The following is a 10828-nucleotide window of genomic DNA, read 5'->3' on the forward strand; positions in this document are numbered from 1 at the left end:
ATGTCCCGGAAAAAACAATGGCAGTTCTTTTTTTTTCTCCCATGGTTGGCTGACCAAAAAAAAAATCCTCTCCATGAAGTTACAGGCAGCTCTCGATTTACAGCAGTTCACTTAGTGACCGTTTGAAGATACAACAGCACTGAAAAAAGTGACTTAGGACTGTTTTTCACACTTAGAGCCATTGCAGCATCCTGTGATCAAAATTCAGATGCTTTGGCAACTGGTTCAAATTTATGACAGTTGCATGGTCCGGAGTCATGTGATCACCTTTTGTGACCTGAGAAGCAAAGACAATGGGGAAGGCACATTTACTTAATAACTGTGTTACTAAATTAACAACTGCTGTGATTCTCTTAACAACTGTTGCAAGAAAAAATCGTAAACTGGAGGAAAACTCGACAAATTTTTCACTTAGCAACATAAATTTTGGGCTCAATCGTGGTCGCAAGTTGAGGACTACCTGTAATGTGAAATGAGTCTCAGCAATACATGTAAATAGTAACTATGTAGCCGCCCAGAGTTACCTTGAGGTAAGATGGTGGCCTATAAATTTTATAAATAAATGTATTTAAACTAAAAAAATACAAAACAGAAAAACTAAAAATAAAAGTAAAAACAAATGCTAAGTAGAAAAATTAAGTAATCTGTGGTATTTTTTTGTTTCAGTTTAAAAACATTAACCTAAAGCAAAGACCGGGCACAAATCATGCGATGGTTTTCTTCCTAACTACACTAGTTCTGAGTCAAAGTCGAGAAGCACAAAAGCAGCCACAAAATGCAAACAATTGTTCTTTATTTACCTTAAATCTCTGTGGCTGGTGAAACTGTACAGTAGCCTTTTTCTGATCAAAATCTTTCTTCAGTTGTGTATAGGTTACTTTTCCATCTTTATTAAAAATAAGTTTTTTGCCATTCGTACATCTACATATATTGATGTCTTTTCCATAATACAAGCCTAGTTTGACTAGGTCTTTCAAGTCAGTTAACTGAAAGAGAGACTGATAATACGATGCCACGAAGGAATCATCTCTCTGAATCAACAGTGGCTTCTGTTCCCAATATTCTCTAAAAAATTCATCTTCTTTGACAGGAGAAATCAAACTTTCAAATAAGCTCTCTGGATTGTCATATTTCCAAAGCAAAGGACTGACTGCTTCTGTTTTTGCTAGCTTGCTTGGCAAATCTGGTTTCTTCTCTATTCTAGCTCGTCTTCCTCCTTTCTTGGGCATGATGCTATACAAGAAACAAAGAAATAAATACCTGATTTTATATATATTTCATCAAAACACATTCAACAAGTACATTCTAAATTGATTTTCCATGTAGATGGGGTGACATAGCATGATGTACTGAAACCAGTGGATTTTATTTATGTGCAAAATTGCTTAGGATCAGGAAGCATAGGGCACTGCTAGATTCAAATTCCAAGAAATTAGGTCCTGTTCAACTTTTTTTTTTTTTTGGCTTTATACCTTGCTATTCTTTTAATGTGAACTACGAAAGGGGTTTATAACATTTAAACCCAAATTATAAAGTTTAGAACATGATATCAACATCTGTAAAAACTAGTTAGTCCCTCCAAGAACTCTTAAGTTTTATTCACACAGGGTCACATCAATTCACTTGTCACCAGAAATCCCAATTTTGCAATTTTGGAAAACCCCCAACTAATCTAAACTTATGTCATCCAAGGTATTAACAGAAGTGATGACAGGTCACTGTATGAAATGTATTCTTTGGAATGATTCTCCACAGAGAAAAAAAGCTTGCAGAACAATATGTATTATTTTTTTATCACCATCATCATTATTACACTGCTCCCACCACCCAAGGATGTGTATAGAAACATTTTTTTTTAAATGCAGAAAACATCACAAAGTACAATCACAGAGAATAAATGCTTTTGAGCATAAAGGCATATAAAAGAATAAACAGGGCAGTAACACAAAGCTTCAAAAGTCCACTTGAGTAAAATTGTTTTGAGAGTGCCAGCGACACTTCCCAACCCTTCAGCTAGCACAGAGGAGGCTGTTTGTGCCCATGATTCCCTCACTTCCCAGTGGAAAGGACCTTCAACAGGCTCTCTCAAGATTACTTAACCGGGTCAGCAAAATCATTCTGGGAGAAATGGTCCTTAATACAGCACAAAGCCATGTTATAAAGGACTTTATATGTAATAACCAGTATTTTTCATTTGGCCTACAAGTCTACTTGCACAGAATCCACTGGAATCTTTGTATAAACAGGGTATCAGAGAAAACCCCTGCTGTTTAATCTCAGGAAGAAAGCAGAATACATCAACGTAATTTTGTATTAAAAGTACCTGAAATGGCAACCCTGGGGTGTTAACACTAGATGGAACAATTTTTCATTGGAAGCCACCCAGTTAGTTGTAAGATGGGAGGCAATATAGATATGTTATGTAAATAAATGAATCCTTTTCCTTATTGCAAGGTCTAGAAAATAACAATGAAATATAAAACTCAGTTATTGTTCATTATTTACAAGTTCCCTGTATTTATCAGTTTCAACCATCTTCTCACAAATCCTCTAAAAAATATGTGGTTCCCAACAGCTATACAGTTTCTATAACCCCAGTGTACAGGTCCTTATTAGTTGCATAATCATGGCAGAGGCTTTATCCTTCCTTCTGGGCTTTTGCTGCCCTCTTTTCCAACCTGTTTATTTCACAGTAGAAGATGCCATATGGAATATAGGATGAGGACTCTAGATGGCTGGGGACAATCCTGAGGAGATCCAGCAGTAAAACCAGAAAACCAATTACAGTATGCCACTCGTACAAATCAGAAAATCAAGATCCGGCAATGACTTACAGATGCAACAGAAGCAGAGCAGAGTTTGGCAGTTGGGATCAAATTCCTGTGTAGCTTTATGATGGTTCAAGAAGTGGCTATGGCTTTAATCCAGTAGTAAAGAAAGACAGACTCACTGCAGCTGCATCCAGTCCACATAAGCCTAGGTGTTGTTTTAAGGTAAAGGTAAAGTTAAAGGTTCCCCTTGCACATATGTGCTAGTCGTTCCCGACTCTAGGGGGTGGTGCTCATCTCCGTTTTAAAGCTGAAAAGCCTGCGCTGTCAGAAGATATCTCCGTGGTCATGTGGCCAGCATGACTCAACACCAAAGGCGCACAGAATGCTGTTAGCTTCCCACCAAAGTTGGTCCCTATTTTTCTACTTGCATTTTTTTTATGTGCTTTCGAACTGCTAGGTTGGCAGAAGTTAGGACAAGTAATGGGAGCTCACCCTGTTACGTGGCATTAAGGATTCAAACTTCTGAACTGCCGACCTTTCGATTGACAAGCTCAGTGTCTTAGCCACTGAGCCACTGTTGTTTTAGTTAATATTTAAATCCAGTCTCTTCTCCATGAGTTTGTGACAAGCATGTTGTCTTGATTGAAAATGGAACAAGTTCATGCAACAAAAACTACACACACACACACACAGACAGGCACACAGTACCCCTTTATGGCGATAAGAAAAAAAATAGCATGTAGATCAGGTCAGATGATCAACAAATATGGAAAAAGAAGAAACTGTTTACCTATGGCTTTCCTCTCCCCTGCCTCCTTGCTTGTTGATCATGTTGCCTGACTTACATGCTATTTTGAAATGGTATTAGAACATTTTTTTTTTTGGCTTTATACCTTGCTATTCTTTTAATGTGAACTACGAAAGGGGTTTATAACATTTAAACCCAAATTATAAAGTTTAGAACATGATATCAACATCTGTAAAAACTAGTTAGTCCCTCCAAGAACTCTTAAGTTTTATTCACACAGGGTCACATCAATTCACTTGTCACCAGAAATCCCAATTTTGCAATTTTGGAAAACCCCCAACTAATCTAAACTTATGTCATCCAAGGTATTAACAGAAGTGATGACAGGTCACTGTATGAAATGTATTCTTTGGAATGATTCTCCACAGAGAAAAAAAGCTTGCAGAACAATATGTATTATTTTTTTATCACCATCATCATTATTACACTGCTCCCACCACCCAAGGATGTGTATAGAAACATTTTTTTTTAAATGCAGAAAACATCACAAAGTACAATCACAGAGAATAAATGCTTTTGAGCATAAAGGCATATAAAAGAATAAACAGGGCAGTAACACAAAGCTTCAAAAGTCCACTTGAGTAAAATTGTTTTGAGAGTGCCAGCGACACTTCCCAACCCTTCAGCTAGCACAGAGGAGGCTGTTTGTGCCCATGATTCCCTCACTTCCCAGTGGAAAGGACCTTCAACAGGCTCTCTCAAGATTACTTAACCGGGTCAGCAAAATCATTCTGGGAGAAATGGTCCTTAATACAGCACAAAGCCATGTTATAAAGGACTTTATATGTAATAACCAGTATTTTTCATTTGGCCTACAAGTCTACTTGCACAGAATCCACTGGAATCTTTGTATAAACAGGGTATCAGAGAAAACCCCTGCTGTTTAATCTCAGGAAGAAAGCAGAATACATCAACGTAATTTTGTATTAAAAGTACCTGAAATGGCAACCCTGGGATGTTAACTTTAGATGGAACAATTTTTCATTGGAAGCCACCCAGTTAGTTGTAAGATAGGAGGCTACATAGATATGTTATGTAAATAAATGAATCCTTTTCCTTATTGCAAGGTCTAGAAAATAACAATGAAATATAAAATTCAGTTATTGTTCATTATTTACAAGTTCCCTGTATTTATCAGTTTCAACCATCTTCTCACAAATCCTCTAAAAATATGTGGTTCCCAACAGCTATACAGTTTCTATAGCCCCAGTGTATAGGTCCTTATTAGTTGCATAATCATGGCAGAGGCTGTATCCTTCCTTCTGGGCTTTTGCTGCCCTCTTTTCCAATCTGTTTATTTCATAGTAGAAGATGCCATATGGAATACAGGATGAGGACTCTAGATGGCTGGGGACAATCCTGAGGAGATCCAGCAGTAAAACCAGAAAACCAATTACAGTATGCCACTTGTACAAATCAGAAAATCAAGATCCGGCAATGACTTACAGATGCAACAGAAGCAGAGCAGAGTTTGGCAGTTGGGATCAAATTCTGTGTAGCTTTATGATGGTTCAAGAAGTGGCTATGGCTTTAATCCAGTAGTAAAGAAAGACAGACTCACTGCAGCTGCATCCAGTCCACATAAGCCTAGGTGTTGTTTTAAGGTAAAGGTAAAGTTAAAGGTTCCCCTTGCACATATGTGCTAGTCGTTCCCGACTCTAGGGGGTGGTGCTCATCTCCGTTTTAAAGCTGAAAAGCCTGCGCTGTCAGAAGATATCTCCGTGGTCATGTGGCCAGCATGACTCAACACCAAAGGCGCACAGAATGCTGTTAGCTTCCCACCAAAGTTGGTCCCTATTTTTCTACTTGCATTTTTTTTATGTGCTTTCGAACTGCTAGGTTGGCAGAAGTTAGGACAAGTAATGGGAGCTCACCCTGTTACGTGGCATTAAGGATTCAAACTTCTGAACTGCCGACCTTTCGATTGACAAGCTCAGCGTCTTAGCCACTGAGCCACTGTTGTTTTAGTTAATATTTAAATCCAGTCTCTTCTCCATGAGTTTGTGACAAGCATGTTGTCTTGATTGAAAATGGAACAAGTTCATGCAACAAAAAACTACACACACACAGACAGGCACACAGTACCCCTTTATGGCGATAAGAAAAAATAATTTTCAAAATAGCATGTAGATCAGGTAAGATGATCAACAAATATGGAAAAAAAGAAGAAACTGTTTACCTATGGCTTTCCTCTCCCCCTGCCTCCTTGCTTGTTGATCATGTTGCCTGACTTACATGCTATTTTGAAATGGTATTAGAACATTTTTTTTTTGTTATCCCCATAAAGGGGTGTGGCTGTGGATGGGTGTATACTTTCTTTTCTGAGACAGGAACTTGTTGCATTTTCAATCAAGAGAGCATGCTGGTCACAAATTCATGGAGAAAAGATTGGAGTTGAGTATTAACAAAAACAACACCTAGGCTTATCCTTGTACCATAATCACAGCACTGGACTGCTTTTAATGGAAATCCAAGTTATTCCTTATAATAGTGTACACCCCAAAAGATGGGGGTAGGTGGATACTACAGTCTGGAAGATCTTTACTGGGGGTCACACGTTTTCACATCCAACAGGCTCCATTACTCCTAAGATCCGCAAAGGGCCAAGCCCCCCCCCCACCCTAGAATAGAGTTCCTTCTGCACAAGTCCCTTTCCTCCGAATCAGCAAAAGGTGTATTTTCCTTCCTACAATCTGTCCCGGCGTTTACCAGGAAGGACACATTTCCATGCCACTTGGTAGGCTGCTCCCGTCCCCAATTTGGATTGCAAGCCTCAGCTTCCCAGCTCCCTCAAAATCACGGGCGCTCCGGGGGGAAAAAAAAGTCTCCCACTCCCAATGCCCATTTCAAGAGCAAAGCCTGAACCGGCAAAGAAGCGCGGAAAAAGCAACAAGGTCTGGCAGCGTTCGCCGGGGGGAAAGGTAGGCAAGAAGGGACCGGAGCCACCCACCCACCCCCAAGCGGGAATGGACAAAGAAGCGCCAGCCTCTCTTTCGGGAAGCGGGCAAAAAATAGCAGCACCCGCTTGTGTTCCTTTCGCGCGCACTTCGTACCGACCTGACCTGCTTAGAATTCGGTTCTGGAAGGGCGCCGGCAAAGCCACGTGGGCTGCAGGACGAGCAAAGGCCGCTGCTCAGAAGGAGGAGGAGGAGGCGTGCACCCGGCAGCCTCCCTTATTGAACCGGACTTGTTGCTTTTGCCCGCCTATCAAATAGACCAGGCGGGGCAACAGCTTTCCTCACAAACGGCACGAGCGCCGCCTTCGCGGTTTTCTGTGTCCTTGAGTCGCGTGCAGAAGTTCACCGGCTTGAGTATGGTTTTTTTTGGTTGTTGTTGTTTTTATTTATGTATTTATTTTGTCACAACAGTATAGCAAACATTGACATAAAAAAACAACACATCATATAAACATATATAAAGGCTAAAATATGTATAAAATATAAAAACTAGTGTGAAATTGAAACCATTTATCACAGGTGTTGAAATTATTAAAACTGTTCATGGTTTGATTTGCAAGATTAAAAACTGGATATTAATTATTTAATCAACATATAAAACCACCCAACTCATAAATTGAAATTCTGAGCAGTTAATGTAGGATTAAAAACAAAGAAACAAAGCCAACACAAGAAAAACATCACAAAGTACAATCACAGAGAATAAATGCTTTTGAGCATAAAGGCATATAAAAGAATAAACAGGGCAGTAACACAAAGCTTCAAAATAGCATGTAGATCAGGTAAGATGATCAACAAATATGGAAAAAAAGAAGAAACTGTTTACCTATGGCTTTCCTCTCCCCCTGCCTCCTTGCTTGTTGATCATGTTGCCTGACTTACATGCTATTTTGAAATGGTATTAGAACATTTTTTTTTTGTTATCCCCATAAAGGGGTGTGGCTGTGGATGGGTGTATACTTTCTTTTCTGAGACAGGAACTTGTTGCATTTTCAATCAAGAGAGCATGCTGGTCACAAATTCATGGAGAAAAGATTGGAGTTGAGTATTAACAAAAACAACACCTAGGCTTATCCTTGTACCATAATCACAGCACTGGACTGCTTTTAATGGAAATCCAAGTTATTCCTTATAATAGTGTACACCCCAAAAGATGGGGGTAGGTGGATACTACAGTCTGGAAGATCTTTACTGGGGGTCACACGTTTTCACATCCAACAGGCTCCATTACTCCTAAGATCCGCAAAGGGCCAAGCCCACCCCCACCCCAGAATAGAGTTCCTTCTGCACAAGTCCCTTTCCTCCGAATCAGCAAAAGGTGTATTTTCCTTCCTACAATCTGTCCCGGCGTTTACCAGGAAGGACACATTTCCATGCCACTTGGTAGGCCGCTCCCCGTCCCCAATTTGGATTGCAAGCCTCGTAGCTTCCCAGCTCCCTCAAAATCACGGGCGCTGGGGAAAAAGTCTCCCACCCCAATGCCCATTTCAAGAGCAAAGCCTGAACCGGCAAAGAAGCGCGGAAAAAGCAACAAGGTCTGGCAGCGTTCGCCGGGGAAAGGTAGGCAAGAAGGGACCGGAGCCACCCACCCACCCCAAGAAACTTTATTTTTTAGCCCTTTGCTAAAGGCTTTGCAAATACATTTTTTTTAAAAAAAAAACTTATTTTAAATATATTTCCTTTTTCTCATTTGTTTGGACTTTTCTGCTTGAGCAGGAGATTGGACTAGAAGACCTTGAAGGATCCCATCCAATCCTGTTATTCTGCTACCTCCTGGCCACGTTCTTTCCCTGTCTAATCTGTATAGTCCCAGATTATGCAGAAAATTAAGATTATAGTTTCTTCAAGGCTAAGAAATTCAGTGTATTTTAAGAATTCACAAATTAAAATTAGATTCTTTCTACAGCTGATAGGGTCCTAGCCAGGCGGGACTACCAAAAGAGAAAATATAAAATATAGGCTAAAATATGTATATATATAAGCAAAAGTATTAATTTGATATAATGAAAGGGAACAATAGGACAGGAACGGTAGGCACTTTTGTGCTCTTATGCACGGCTTAGACAACGTGCACTGGTGGCATGTCTGCCTTTTAAATCCTTTTAAATAGACCTGTTCCTTTGCTGTTCTGGACTTGGTCAGAATTGGATAGAACCACCGGCTTGCCAGTAGTCAAAAAATGTCCCGGAAAAAACAATGGCAGTTCTTTTTTTCTCCCATGGTTGGCTGACCAAAAAAAAAATCCTCTCCATGAAGTTACAGGCAGCTCTCGATTTACAGCAGTTCACTTAGTGACCGTTTGAAGATACAACAGCACTGAAAAAAGTGACTTAGGACTGTTTTTCACACTTAGAGCCATTGCAGCATCCTGTGATCAAAATTCAGATGCTTTGGCAACTGGTTCAAATTTATGACAGTTGCATGGTCCGGAGTCATGTGATCACCTTTTGTGACCTGAGAAGCAAAGACAATGGGGAAGGCACATTTACTTAATAACTGTGTTACTAAATTAACAACTGCTGTGATTCTCTTAACAACTGTTGCAAGAAAAAATCGTAAACTGGAGGAAAACTCGACAAATTTTTCACTTAGCAACATAAATTTTGGGCTCAATCGTGGTCGCAAGTTGAGGACTACCTGTACTCAGATTTACTATGAAATGCCCCACCCACCCCAAGAAACTTTATTTTTTAGCCCTTTGCTAAAGGCTTTGCAAATACATTTTTTTTAAAAAAAAAACTTATTTTAAATATATTTCCTTTTTCTCATTTGTTTGGACTTTTCTGCTTGAGCAGGAGATTGGACTAGAAGACCTCGAAGGATCCCATCCAATCCTGTTATTCTGCTACCTCCTGGCCACGTTCTCTCCCTGTCTAATCTGTATAGTCCCAGATTATGCAGAAAATTAAGATTATAGTTTCTTCAAGGCTAAGAAATTCAGTGTATTTTAAGAATTCACAAATTAAAATTAGATTCTTTCTACAGCTGATAGGGTCCTAGCCAGGCGGGACTACCAAAAGAGAAAATATAAAAACTAGTGTGAAATTGAAACCATTTATCACAGGTGTTGAAATTATTAAAACTGTTCATGGTTTGATTTGCAAGATTAAAAAACTGGATATTAATTATTTAATCAACATATAAAACCACCCAACTCATAAATTGAAATTCTGAGCAGTTAATGTAGGATTAAAAACAAAGAAACAAAGCCAACACAAGAAAAACATCACAAACGAAAACAAGGGCAGCCATTAAGTCAGTTCAATTCAATCCAGGCTCATCCATAATTCTGGTCTATTACCCAGGAGAAAAACCAGTTTTTCCAAGCCTTATGGAAGCTTAACAGGGTCAAGTCATCCAAATCTTGAATGGGCTGTTCCAGGAGGCAGGCATCACAATATAAAAGGACACCTGGGTTTTAGGAAGTGACACTGTTTTACATTATGTCTTCTTATAGCAGGGGTGTCAAACTCACGTCCCGCAGACCGGATGCATCATGCTCTGGCCACCCCCACCTGCAGTTTAGCGAAGTGTGAGGAGTTGCAATACGTCACGTGACAACGTGACATTGCAAGTTTGACACCCGAGTCTTAAACAGTTAATGTACATTTAAAATGTTCAAATTAAGAAACTTCCTCTTCAAACACTACATAATATTCTTGATTAAAATTTAACTGCTTAATTTGGTGCTCTGTATGAATCAAGCTACTGTGGTTAGTTTATGAACTAGGGTTTTGCAGAAATTCATACGACTGAGCAAATCATGGTTTAATTAACTGATTTTGCAGTATCCTTCCCCTGCCACGCCCACCAAGCCACACTACGCCCACCAAGCCACACCTACAGAACTGGTAGTAAAAAAATTTGAATTCCACCACTGAGATAGTGGGGGTATTTTTCTTTCTTTAATTGGCTAGAAAGTTATACAAAATGTAAAAGCCCTATCTCACATATCAGAGTTTGGAGAAGGGTGCCAGATGAAATCCACCCTAGAAGAAAGATGGTGGCAGAAGAACTATTAAGTGCACACCAAGACAGGAGCCATAGCATGATATGTAGACCTGGAGGGCCTCTGTGCTAGTGTTAGCCCGGTGATGCTAAGGCTAGCTTTAGCTTGAAAAAGAAAACAGAGGATTTTTTTTTGTTGCCGTCACTAGCCACAACACCTCCAGCCACTAGCCAATCTCATTGTACATATGTTGTGCACTGACAATAAGGATTTGAATTTAAGCATTAGTGTGCTGGCATAATGCAGGCCAGCTTTAGCAAGGAAAAGAAAACAGAGAGATTTG

The 10828-nt window shown here is 39.6% G+C and overlaps 1 long non-coding RNA gene across 2 annotated transcripts; it reads right to left on the reverse strand.

Annotated features, from left to right (window-relative positions):
* Positions 1-805: 805 nt before the first annotated feature.
* Positions 806-6752, reverse strand: LOC131199682 (uncharacterized). Of its 2 annotated transcripts, none has more exons than XR_009155386.1 (3): positions 6642-6752; positions 4516-4648; positions 806-1233 (listed from the first exon to the last, which is right to left on the reverse strand). It is a non-coding gene; the product is annotated as an uncharacterized LOC131199682 (long non-coding RNA). The 2 variants fall into 2 exon arrangements; XR_009155385.1 differs by having other exon boundaries at positions 6637-6743.
* Between the last annotated feature and the right edge of the window lie 4076 nt (positions 6753-10828).

This window comes from Ahaetulla prasina, chromosome 5, assembly GCF_028640845.1.
Source record: "Ahaetulla prasina isolate Xishuangbanna chromosome 5, ASM2864084v1, whole genome shotgun sequence".
In the NCBI taxonomy this organism is placed as follows: Eukaryota; Metazoa; Chordata; class Lepidosauria; order Squamata; family Colubridae; genus Ahaetulla; species Ahaetulla prasina.